Source organism: Stegostoma tigrinum, chromosome 3, assembly GCF_030684315.1.
Source record: "Stegostoma tigrinum isolate sSteTig4 chromosome 3, sSteTig4.hap1, whole genome shotgun sequence".
NCBI lineage: Eukaryota > Metazoa > Chordata > Chondrichthyes > Orectolobiformes > Stegostomatidae > Stegostoma > Stegostoma tigrinum.
The window spans coordinates 48,543,826-48,556,882 of record NC_081356.1 but is presented as its reverse complement, the minus strand read 5'-3'; the positions used below and the strand labels follow the sequence as shown (position 1 = coordinate 48,556,882).

The 13,057-nt window shown below is 44.2% G+C and overlaps 1 protein-coding gene across 2 annotated transcripts in view; it reads left to right on the top strand.

The window, feature by feature from the left end:
• Nucleotides 1-13,057, top strand: part of zdhhc21 (zinc finger DHHC-type palmitoyltransferase 21) — a 252,814-nt gene that overhangs the window by 160,925 nt on the left and 78,832 nt on the right. The window contains exon 9 of one of the 2 annotated variants that reach the window (XR_009445568.1): nucleotides 2,280-2,296. The exons of the other annotated variant lie outside the window; for it this stretch is intronic. The gene's annotated coding sequence lies outside the window, so the exon portion shown is untranslated. Of the gene's footprint in view, nucleotides 1-2,279; nucleotides 2,297-13,057 lie in introns of those variants that run through there. 2 annotated transcript variants of the gene reach the window in all.

Genomic DNA, 13,057 nt, shown 5'->3' with positions numbered 1-13,057 from the left:
TGGTCTAATCGGGCAGTCCTAGCTAACATAAAAGGGTGAATGTCAGGGATGTTGAGGCACTGAATACCTGATGACTGAGAGGCAGTGCCATTTTCAAAGGCTATGCATTTGAAAAAAAAAATGGTAATTGGTAATGGGATGCTGGCCACTGAAGAACTATTTCAGTGATGATTAGCAACCTGAATCACCCGTTGGAGGGCAAATTCTGGTTCTGATATTCACAGTCATGTGGTCACCAGACTAAGCATGGCCTTTCTTGCACAGTGGTAGTGTCTCTATCTTTGTGCAAGAAGACTTGTGTTCAAGTCCTACCTACTCCAGAGCTATGCCGTAATATCTCTGAACAGATCATATTCAAACAGATCATAGTCAGCTTGGATTTGTGAGGGGTACATCATGCCTCACAAACCTTATTGAATTCTTTGAAGAGGTTACCAAAAACGTGCATGAAAGTAGAGCAGTAGTTATGGTATGCATTTAAGTAAGGCATTTGATAAGGTTCCCCACGGTAGGCTCATGCAGAAAGTAAGGTTGCATGGGAAAGCGGAAAAATGTTGCAGATTGGATTCAGAATTGGCTGACCCTTAGAAGACAAAGGGTTGTAGTGGATGGAAAATATTCAAAATGGTGCTCAGTTATGAGTGGTGTACCATAAGGATCTGTTCTGGATCCTCTTCTATTTGTGATTTTTGTAAATGATTTGGCTGTAACAGTGAAAGGGTGGATTAGTAAGTTTGTGGATGATGTAAGTTGTGGATAGTATGGAGGGATGTTCTAGGTTAAAAGGGACATTGATAGGATGTAGAGCTAGGCTGAGAAGTGGCAGATGAAGTTTAACCCTGAAAAGTGTTAGGTGATTCATTTTGGAAGGACAAATTTGAAAGCAGAATAGAGGGTTAACGGAAAGATTCTTGGCAGTGTGGAGGAGCAGAGGGATCTTGGGGTTCATGGCCACAGTACCCCGAAAACTGCCACCCAAGTGGACAGAGTTGTTAATAAGTGTGTTAGCTTTCATTCACAGAGAGATTGAGTTTAAGAGCCGTGAAGCGTTGCTCCAACTATGCAAAAGCCTGGTTCGGCCACACCCGGAGTATTGTGTCCAGTTCTTGTCACCTCACTTCAGGAACCATGTGGAAGCGTTGGAAAAGATGCAGAGGAGATTTACCAGGATGTTGCCTGGAATGGAGGGAAAGTCTTGTGAGGAAAGGATGAGAGAACTAGGGCTTTTCTCTTTAGAGCGACAAAGGATGATAGGTGACTTGATCGAGGTGTACAAAATGATCAGAGGTACAGACAGAGTGGACAGCCAGAGACTTTTTCTGAGGGTGGAGTTAGCTATTACGAGGGGACATAGTTTTAAAGTGAATGGAGTTAGATTCCAGGGAGACATCAGAGGTAGGTTCTTTACTTGGAGAGTGATAGGGGCGTGGAATGCATTGGCAGAGAGGGTAGTGGAGTTGGCCTCACTAGGTGTATTTAAGCGGCTATAAGGTAGGGGTGGAGGTTAGATAGACCTTAGGTTTAAAGTAAAAGGTTGGGGACTTTGCAATCAATGTGGCTGTGAAAGGTGTTGTGGAAGACCATCCCCGATGATAAGCAGGAAGAAGAGCAATCAACCAGAGAGTGCTGAAACATCCGAGATAATGGGAACTGCAGATGCTGAAGCATCCAAGATAACGAAGTGTGGAGCTGAATGAACACAGCAGGCCAAACAGCATCTTTGGAGCACAAAAGCTGACGTTTTGGGCCTAGACCCTTCTGGGATTGGACTTTGCAGTGAACATGGGTGTGAAGGGTATTGTGGAAGAACCCGTTGTTGAGGAACAGTTAGCCCCAACCATTTCATTATTGCAGGGCCTAAACTCTCCCATGTCCCAGCCCCCTACCCCACACACCAGCCTTGTTACCACATAGCCTGCCATTACACACCCCCTGTTGTTATTCACTATCAGTCCCCATTAACAACTATTCACCCTCCCAGCCTGACCGTTAACAACTACTTTGTCTGTCCATATGTATTTCTCTCTCTTTAGGTTCTATCCTAATGATTACCCCCTCCCTATTTTCTGCATATAAACTGACATTTTCCCAGCCACCAGCAGTTCTAAGGAAAGTCACTGGACCAAAAATGTAAACTCTGTTTTTTCCTTCACAGATGCTGCTAGACCCACTGAGCTTTTCCAGCAACTTTGTTTTTGCTCCTGATTTACAGCATTTGCAGTTCTTTCGGTTTTTACATTACATTGCTGTCGTGTTTCCATCCCTCCTCCTTCCTCTAGCCAAGAAAAGCGGAGAGGCAATGTTCAGAGGAGAAGAAACAGGACATCGTGAGAGGAAGGTTGGCAATGAGAGTTCTGGCGGGTAAAGGAACGTGAGCCTAGCAGTTTCTGGAAAATGTGAGTGTTGGTGAGTGACAGATAAAGTTTTGACAAATTGTTTCAGAGCAGAGAGCATCAGAAGCAAAAAAAAATGGTTTTTGACATCTGTAAGGATTAATTAAGTTAAAAGGGTAAGACGTAGCAGGAGAGCTCCAAATTGTAGTCTGCTTCTTTTGATCGATGTAGGAAGCCAGGTATATTTCCAGTGTCCGGGACCTATGTGTGTGCAAGAAGTGTTTCCAGCTGCATCTTCTAGAAGCCCGAGCTTTGGAGTTAGAGAACACTGTGGAGCATTCTCGAGGCAGAGAGTGTCGTGGATAGCATATAGAGAAAGGTGGTCACACCACAGATTCAGAGTCCACGGGCAGAAAGGAAATGAGTGACCATCAGACAGAGCAGGAGGGTTAAGCAGGCAGTGCAGGAATCTACTATGACTATCCCCTGCAAAACAGATATACCGTTTTGGATACTGTTGAGGGAAATCGCCTCTCAGAGGATAACAGCGACAGCCAGATTCATGGCACCATGGTTGGCTTTGCTGCAGAGCAGAAATGCTATAATTATAGAGGATTCAAACGTAAGGGAAATTGATATCATTTCTGTGGCTGCAAACGAGAGTCCAGCATGGTGTGTCGTCTCCCTGGTGCTAGGGTCCTGGATGTCACAAAATGATTGCAGGACATTCTGGAGGGGGGAGGATGAATACTTTGATATTCACCAAAGAGAAGGATTTGTTGGAGAATGATCTTGGGGAAGGGAGTGTCAAGCTTCTAAGCCAAGTTGCTATAGAAAAGGAAGAGATGTTGTGCGTCTTAAAAACTATTAAGCTAGATAAGTCCCTGGGTGCTGATGGGGTCTGTCCCAGAATATTGAGAGATGCAAGAGGACAAATTGCTCAACAGACATCTTTGTATCTTCTTTGGCCACAGTGGCATTGTGGCTCAGTGGTTAGCACTGCTGCCTCACAGTGCCAGGGACCCGGGCTTGAGTCCAACCTCGGGCAACTGTTTGTGTGGAGTTTGTATTCCCCATGTCCATATGGGTTTCTGCTGGGTGCTCTAATTTCTTTCAACAGTCCAAAGATGTGGAGGTTAGGTGGATTAGCCATAGTGTTCAGGGATATGTCAGTCAAGTGCAGAGAAATGCAGGAATAGGGTAGGGAAATGACCCTGGGTGGGATACTCTTTGGATGATTGGTGTGGCTTGAATGGGCTGCTGCCACACTGCAGGGATTCTATGAAAGTTGAGGGCCCAGAGGACTGGAGAATAGCTAATATTGTCCCATTGTTTAAAAAGGGTAACAGGGATAATCCAGGATATTACAAGCTATTGAGCCTCATGTCTGCTAGGAAAATTATTGGAAAAGATGTTCAGGGACAAGATGTATAAGCATTTAGAAGGAAATGACTGATTAGTGATAAACAGCATGGTTTTGTGCCCAGAAGGTCGTGCCTCACAAAATTGAGAGGTGACAAAGATGATTGATGACAGAAAAGCGATTGATGTTGTCTGCATGGACTTCAGTGAAGCCTTTGACAAGGTCAGTCATAACAGAGTGGTCCAAAATATGAGGTCATATGGAATCGGGGTGAGCTGGCAAGATGGATACAGAACTGGCTTAGTCATAGGAGACAGAGGATAGTGGTGAAAGGATGCCTTTAGGAATGAAGTGTTGTGACTAGTGATGTTCCACAGGGATTAGTGCTGGAACCTCTGCAGTTCATGATCTACATGAATAATTTGGAGGAAAATGTAACTGGTCTAATTAGTAAGTTTGTAGATGACACAAAGATTGGAGCTTTGGATAGTGAGGAGCATTGTCAGAGGATACAGCAGGATACAGATCAGTTGGAGGCGTGGGCAGAAAATGACAGATGCAGTTTAATTGGGGCAATTGCATTTTGGAAGGTCAAGTAGAAGTGGAAATTATACAGTGAATGGCAGAACTCTTAGGAGTATTGATATACAGAGAGATCTGGGTGTGCCGGTCCACAGATGACTGAAGATGGTATTGCAGGTAGATAAGGTTATAAAAAAGGCCTTTGCCATGCTTGCTTTCATTGGTAGTGGCATTGAGTGTAAGGATAGACAGGTTATGTTGCAGCTTTATAGAAGTTTCGTTTAGCCACAGTTGGAATATTGTGTATAGTTGTGGTCACCTCATTGCCAGAACGATGTGGATGCTTTGGAAATTTTTCCAAAAGGGTTTACCAGTATGTTACCTGGTATGGGGGATTTTAGCTCTGAAGAAACTGAATTTGTTTACACTGGAACACAGGAGGTTGAGGGGCAACCTGATAGAAGTTTATAAGATTGTGAATGGCATAGATAGAGTGGAAAGTATGAGGCTTTTTCCCAGGGTGGAGGGGTCAATTACTAGGGGACATAGGTTCAAAGTGTGAGGGGGTTGTTTAAAAGAGATTTGTGAGACAGGTTTTTCATGCAAAGTGTGCTAAGTGCCGAGAATATGCTGCCAGAGGAGGTGGTGCGATAGCGGTGTTCATTCAAGAAGCTATGGATAAATACATAAATAGGAAGGGAAGAGAGGATACAGCTTCTTGTAAGCGAAGACAGTTATAGTATGGAAGAGCAAAATATGTTGGCGCAGGCTTGGAGGGCCAAAGGACCTGTTCTGGTACTGTTCAGATTGATCAGCAAATATATCTAAATCTGATTTTGGCATTGTCCACCACTACTGTCTACTCTCACTGTCTTTACAACGTGTGCCAGGAGTTGCTCCTGGCCTCCTGGGTAGAGAGGATATTCTTTCCTCCACTTCTTCTATCAAGGACCTAATGCAACAATGCAGAACCACAAACTCTTTGCACCATAATCCCCTCTTCTTATAGTTTAAACTCCATCTTAAATACTTTCAGCAGCTTTTCTAGCCAGAATAAATATCAGGGCACCATGGTGGCTCGTTGGTTAGCACTACTACCTCATAGTACCAGGGACCTGGGTTTGATTCAACCTTTAGGTGACTGTCTTTGTGTTGTTTGTACATTTTCCTCACATTTGCATGGGTTTCCTCTAGGTTCTCCAGTTTCTTTCCACAGTCCAAAGATGTGCAGTTTAGGTGGAATGGCCAATGCTAAATTACCTTGTAGTATCCAGGGATATGCAGCCTAGATGGATTAACCATGGAAAATGCAGGGATAGGATAGGGGTGTGGGTCTGGATGGGATGCTGTTCAGAGGATTGGTGCGACATCATAGGCATGCTCCACACAATAGGATGCCTATGATAAACAGATAACAAGGTGTAGAGCTGGATGAACACAGCAGGTCAAGCAGAAGAGGAGGAAGGCTGATGTTTTGGGCCTAGACCCTTCTTCAGAAATGGGGGAGGGGAAGGGGGTTCTGAAATAAATAGGGAGAGAGGGGGAGGCGGATAGAAGATGGGTAGAGAAGAAGATAGATGGAGAGGAGACAGACAGGTCAAAGAAGCGGGGATGGAGCCAGTAAAGGTGAGTGTTGGTGGGGAGGTAAGGAGGAGATAGGTCAGTCCAGGGAGGACCGACAGGTCAAGGGGGCGAGATGAGGTTAGTAGGTAGGAGATGGGGTTGGGGCTTGAGGTGGGAGGCGGGGACAGGTGGGAGGAAGGGCAGGTTGGAGAGGTGGGGATGAGCTGGGGTCTTGGGATGTGGTAGGGGGAGGAGAGATTTTGAAGCTTGTGAAATCTGCATTGATGCCATTGCGTTGCAGGGTTCCCAAGCAGAATATGACTTGCTGTTTCTGCAACCTTCGGGTAACATTGTTGTGGGAGGGGGAGTTGAAATGGTTCATGACTGGGAGGTGCAGTTGTTTAGTCTGAACCGAGCATAGGTGTTCTGCAAAACGGTCCCCAAGCCTTTGCTTGGTTTCCCCAATGTAGAGGAGGCCACAACAGGAACAGCGGATGCAGTAAATCACATTAGCAGATGTGCAAGTGAACATCTGCTTGATGTGGAAAGTCTTCTTGGGGCCTGGGATGGAGCTGAGGGGGCAGGTTTAAGGGCAGGTGTAGCATTTCCTGCAGTTGCAGGAAAAAGTGCCGGATGTGGTGGGGCTGGAGAGGAGTGTGGAGCGGACAACAGAGTCATAAAGAGAGTGGTCCCTTCTGAAAGCAGATAAGGCGGGGGGAGGGAATAAAGGGTTTCTATAATCATCTTGAGGAGGAGTAATGCAGATTGCCTCTATGCAGTGCTAGCCACATGCAAACTTGGTCTCTGGCGAAGGATACAGCCACCCAAAAATGTGTTCAGTACTGGCTGAATTTAGTAATTGTGCAAACTACAGGGACCATGAAGTCAGCACACTGCCTGCATCAAAAGCCATGAGCGCTGGCTCATTGGTTGTGGAATCAAGTTGCTCTGACTTCCACTTACTGGTTATGCTGTTTTGTCGCTTCGCCTGACTGACACCTCATTTTTATATTTATCTGGTGCTCCTGGCATGTCTTCCTGCACTCCTTCATTGAGCCATTATTCATCACCTGGCTTCCTGGTAATGATAGAATGAGATATATGCCACACAATGAGGTTGCAGATTTTGCTGGAGCATGATTCTGCTGCTGATGATGGCCCAAAAAATCTCATGAGTACTCAGCCTTGAATTTCTAGATCTTGTCAAAATCTATTAAAATTACCACAATAAAACTGTCTCACAATAAATTGGAAGGTATCCTCAATGTGAAGGTGGGATTTCATTTCCACAAAAGACCATGTGTTTGCCACTCCTATTAATACCGTCATGGACAGTCGGAAACATAGGAACATGGGATTGAGACAGGATCATTCAGCCATCAAGTCTGCTTCACCATTAGCTATGACCATGGCTTATCACACAGTTGAATGCCTTTTACCCATCCCATCCCCATTGCCCTTTATGCAATTAGTAATCAAATAATCAAGCTCTTCTTCAAAGATATATATCAAGACTGGCCTTCCACATCCTTCTCCTTTATTTTTAAATTGTGTCCCCTGGTTCAAGATACCTCAACCAGGTGAAAAATCTTACCTGCCTCTACCCTGTTTACCCTTTTAAGTATTTTGCAGGTTTCAGCCTCTCATTCTTTAAAACTCTAGAGAATCCATGCCCAATTTGCCCAATCTCTCTGGATACGACAGCGCCACAATCTGTGGAACACATTTGGTGAACCTTCATAATGTTCCCTCTATAGCAATAATATCCTTCTTGAGACCAAACATTTCTCTAATCACCATCATAAATTCTCCTGATTCTAATTTTCATGGACTTTTATTTATCTTAGACAAATAGTACCCTTATAACATACTTTTAGAAGCTTTTACAGTCCATTTTATGTGTTTGCTAGATTGCATTTGTATTTAATTCTTCCTTTCATTCTCAGTTGCTTCAAGAACTTCCCAAATCTCAGATTCATTATGGTTTCTGGCCATTTTATAAAGTTTTTCTTTGTTTTAATCTTACACCATACTTTACAGGCTTTGTCTGCCATGGTTAGCGGTTTTTTTTAGTCTTTGCATCCTGTCAGAATGTACTGTCAGTGCTATGAGTCATGTTTATGGTAGAGTGAGATACATACCAGGCAATGAGGTTGCCATTTGCATTGAAGTATGATCCTGCTGCTGCTGATGGCCTAAAGAGTTCTTTAAAGACTGTACTTGCATCTGCAGAGCTCACTGAGGATCTCAAAGTGTTCCAAAATGGCCACTTTACAGCTCACCTTATCCATCATGCTGACATGGAGAAAGAAGTTCACAAAGAGGAATATTGGTAGAAATTTTCTCCAGCAGGTTAAATAGACCCTCTCTTCTCACATGGTCAAATACCTTGACGAGGGTGACAGATACAACTGATAGTGGTCTCCTTTGTTCAAGGCATTTCTCTTTCATTTCTATCGTGCCAGTTAAATAACTTAAGACAGTCCTCAGAAGCATTATCAGACAGAGGCCAACATTGGGCCACATAAGGAGGCAATATCTAAAAAGCATCTTCAAAGGAGGAGCAAGAGGTAGAGTGACAGAAAATGGCAGAATTTCAGTTTGTCCAGTCCAGTTGACTAGAAACATGATAGCTAGTGAGTGAAAGGTTCTTGAGTAGATTTGTAGCTCAGGTTGTGGATGTTGTAGTTGGTTCGCTTGCCAAACTCGTTCGTTCGTTCACAGACGTTTCTTAACCCTGCTGCGTAACATCATTAATGCAGCCTCCAATGATGTGCTGTTGTATTTTCCCACCTGGTATTTAAATTCTGGGGTCCTTTGGATTTGATTACCTCATTTCCAGTTTTCTTTCATGGTCTAGTTCTATGTGTTTGATGATGGCCTTCTTGTTGGAGAACCAAGTCTCTAGGAATTTCCACATGTTTGTCTCCATTTGGCCTGCCGTAGGATCCTGGTGTTGTCCCAATCAAACTGATGGTTCTCCTTATCCTTGTGAATGGAGATGAGTGAATATTGGTCATGTCTTTTTGTTGCTAACTGGTGCTCATGTACTGTTGTGGCCAATTTTATTCCTATCTGTCCAATGTAATGTTTGTCGCAATCCTTACATGGAATTTTGTATGTTACGTTAGTTCTGTCCATAGTGTGTAAGGGATCTTTGGTTCGAGTTAGCAGTTGGCTTAGCTTTGACATGGGTTTATGTGCTATTCTGATGCCCAGTGGTCGTAGGAGTCTTGTGGTCAGTTCGGATATGTTATTGATGTAAGGGAGTGTGATGAGTCTGTCAGGGCGTGAAGCATCTTCCTGTTGTTGTTTATGTGATAGGCATCATCGGATCCAGATGTTTGTGTATCCGTTGTCCTTAAATACTTGGCGGAGGTACTCTTCGTTCTGATGTAGTTCCGGGTTGCTATAGTGTGCTGTCACTCGTTTAAATATTGTTTTCATGCAACTTCGTTTGGGGTGTTGGGGTGGTTACTGTTGAAATTCAGTGCTTGGTCAGTGTGTGTGACTTTTTTGTGTACCTTCATCATGAATTCCCTGTTGACCCTGCATTCTACCACGATGCCCAGCAATAGGAGCTGTTCATACTTTTCCTCTTCCCTGGTGAATTTGATGCCAGTGAGAGTGTTGTTTACTAGTTGATGTATCTTCTCTAATTTGGCCCATTTGATGATGACGAAAGTGTCATGCACATACCAGATCCTTAGTTTGGGTTGGATTTGAAGAAGGGCCATGCTTTTGAGTCTCTGCGTCACTGTTTCTGCTATTAGTCTAGAAATAGGTGACCCTATGTGTGTCCCATTGATCTGTTGGTAGATTTGGCCATGAAAAGTGAGGTGCTTTAGTCTTCGTTGTAACTCCCTGGCTAGCTTATGTGTTGGTGTGCCTGTTAGGGAGACTATGGTCTGAAGAGTACTTCCAGTTTGTGTACCTTTGGGAGGCCGTAGAATCAGGCGGTGATAGTTCCCTCTGGTTTCACCTTTAGGTAGTCCGCTTTGTTGATTTGTCTGGTGTGTTTGAGTCTCTTCAGTGTGTAGATTATTTTATTACCCAGTTACGGTGTGGGGTCTATTTGCACTTGCTGGTATGTGTTCGTGTCTGCTTGTAATGTCTGTGCTTTAGTGAGGTGGTCCTCTTACTGTCATGCGCCCTTCATCCGCTGATAGGATTATGCTGTTTTTGTCTTTTTTCCAGTCCTTCTAAGACCTTCCTTTCTGATGTGTTGAGAGTTTCAAGTTCGCTCCTTCTGGTCAGTATCGGGACTACTGCCTGTGTTATGGCTTGTTGTGTTTCCTCATTGATGCTGTTGGTTCTCAGTGTGGCTTCTGGTGTGGCTAGAAATTCTGTCTTGTCAGCATCTCTGTGGATGTAGTTGAGTCCACGTATTAAGATTCCCTACAGTGCGCAAACAGGCCCTTTCGGCCCAACAAGTCCACACCGCCCTTTGGAGCATCCCACCCAAACCCATCCCCCTATAACCTACACACCCCTGAACACTACGGGCAATTTAGCATGGCCAATCCACCTAGCCTGCACATCTTTGGACTGTGGGAGGATACCGGAGCACCCAGAGGAAACCCACGCAGACACAGGGAGAATGTGCAAACTCCACACAGACAGTTACCCAAGGCTGGAATCGAACCCAGGTCCCTGGTGCTGTGAGGCTGTAGTGCTAAGCACTGAGGCGCCGTGATGACTGAAAATGGAAAGCATATTAGAACAGCTTTCTCTGTGTCTGTTAGTTTCCTGTCTGAAAGGTTTCTTATCCAAGTGTCTGACCTGTGGTTGCCCTTTTGGTGGGTTAGTTTGGCTAGTTTTCCTTGTAAGATCTGTCTTTTCTTGATTGTTGTTATCTGTTGACTGACATTAATGGCTTGTTCTAAGTCTGTTGTCCAGTCTAGGTTGGTGGTGTCTAGAAATGGAGTTTTTTGGCACACAATTTCTCTGTCATATCCATGCAGCCAGTTGTGTGCATCATTGATCATTATCTTCACCATCCTGCAGCCATTGTGATCTGCTGTCCTATGTGCAGTGGGTTGTTGATGGGACAACACTAGGATCCGAGGACAGGCCAAATGGAGACAATTAAATGGGAAATCCTAGAGGCCTGGTTCTCCACCTTGAAGGCCATCTACAAATACATAGAACTAGACCCTATATATGTACCACTAAGGGTTTGAAGTAGATTTGTAGCTCGGGTTGTGGGTGTTGAGATTGGTTGGCTCACCGAGCTGGTTTCTTGTTTCGCAGATGTTTCATTACGATGCTGGGTAACTTCCTCAGTGCAGTCTCCGATGAAGCGTTGGTGTATTCTCCCACCTGGTTTTTTTAAACTCTGGGGTCCGTTGAGATGGATTACCTCACTTCCGGTTTTCCTTCATAGTGGAATGTATGTGGGGCCGAGTTCAATATGTTAATTAATAACTTGCTTCGTGGAGTGCCAGGCTTCTAGGAATAATTGTGCCTGTCTCTGCCTAGCTTGTCCCAGGATTTTGGTGTTGTCCCAGTCAAAATGGTGGTTCCCCTTGTCCATGTGGATTGAGATGAGTGAGTACTGATCATGCCTTTTTGTAGCAGTTGGGACAACACCAACATCCTGAGACAGGCTAGGCAAAGACTTGCACAAGAATTCCTTGAAGCCTGGCATTCCACAAAGCATGCTATTAATAAACATATTGAACTCAACCCCACATACATCCCACTACGAAGGAAAACTGGAAGTGAGGCAATCCATCTCAACGGACCCCAGAGTTTAAAAACCAGGCAGGGGAACACACCAATGCTTCATTGGAGGCTGCACTAAGGATGTTACCCAGCATGGTAACGAAACATCTGTGATACAAGAAACCAGCTGAGCGTGCCAACCAACCTCAGCAAATACATACTACCGTGAAGGAGAACTGTAGATGAGATAATCAAATCCAATGGACCCCAGTGTTTAAAATCCATGCGGGAAAACACAACAGCACTTCGTTGGAGGCTGAACTGATGATGTAGGGTAATGAAATGTCAGCAAACTAATGAAAAAGCTTGGTGAGCAAACCAACCACAGTAATGAGTGAAAGATTTTCTGGGTACTCAAGTGGTTAAACTTGGAAGAGTGTAGCATTCTCAGAATTTTTTAAATTTGTTCAAGGGATTTGGATATTAGTGGCTATATCAGCAATTATGATCTATTCCTGGTTACCCTGGAAAGGATATGGTGAGCCCCTTCATAAACTGCTGTAGTCTATTTGGTGTATGTGCACCCCCAAGGTGATGGGGAGGGAGTTCCAGGATTTTGTTCCAGCAACACCAAAGGAACAGTGATGTTTCTAGCGATGCTTCTTGTTCTTCTAGATTGTAGCTTACAAGGGTTAAGAAGGTGCTCTCAAAGCAGCCATGGTGAGTTACTGCAGTGCATCTTACAGATGGTACACACTGCAGGCACTGTGCTTCAGAGAAGGAGTGATGGTGCATATGATTGACAGGTTTGTTACCATGTGGTTAACAATAATATGTAAATCTGAGCATACTGGTGGAGCAATAGTGGACCAGCTTTTTGAATGCTGTGAAAGATTTCAGCTGTCCACCCCGAGGAGTCATTTAAAAGTGAAGACAGATATTGTTAACACATGGAATGTCAGTTCATTGTAAGCAGTCAATTTATTATGTGTGAACTGGACCACATTATGCCAATTTCTTGAGTACATCTTGTGCAAGATGTGTAAAGTGATTTATATTTGCACCAATGTCAGCACATGGTGCATGTTGCTTTTTTTTCTTTTGGGCTAGATCACTTTCCTGACAATTTCCATGTGGTATGTGAAATGCTTTGTAGGTACTGTCTGCTTGAGGTCTGTAAGTTGTGATGTTGCAGACACCTGTTGGATTTCGTTGACGTTTTTGATTCTCATGGATGGAAATTTGGAAATGGTCCTTGCTCCTTGGTTGACTGTCCACTTGCTGCTATGGAGTTCTGTGTTGAATTTTGAGTTTCTCTGGATACTTGGGCTCCATGCACACTTTAACCCAATGTCCTTTTGTAGAACATAGTTTGTATATGTCATGAAATGCTGAACACGGCTGTGCTGGGCGATGTACAAGATTTGAATGTTTTACTGACCCTGTTAATGGCTGCAATAGTTGGTCCAGAGTCAAGCACCTGTAGGTGGTGCTGTTCTGCTACAACTGCTTCAGAAATAGCTTCTTGGGTACAGAGTACCTTTTCACACAATTTGACAGGTGGAGAGGCAGTGGCCAGTTCCATCAGTGATTTGGATAGGTTAGCTTC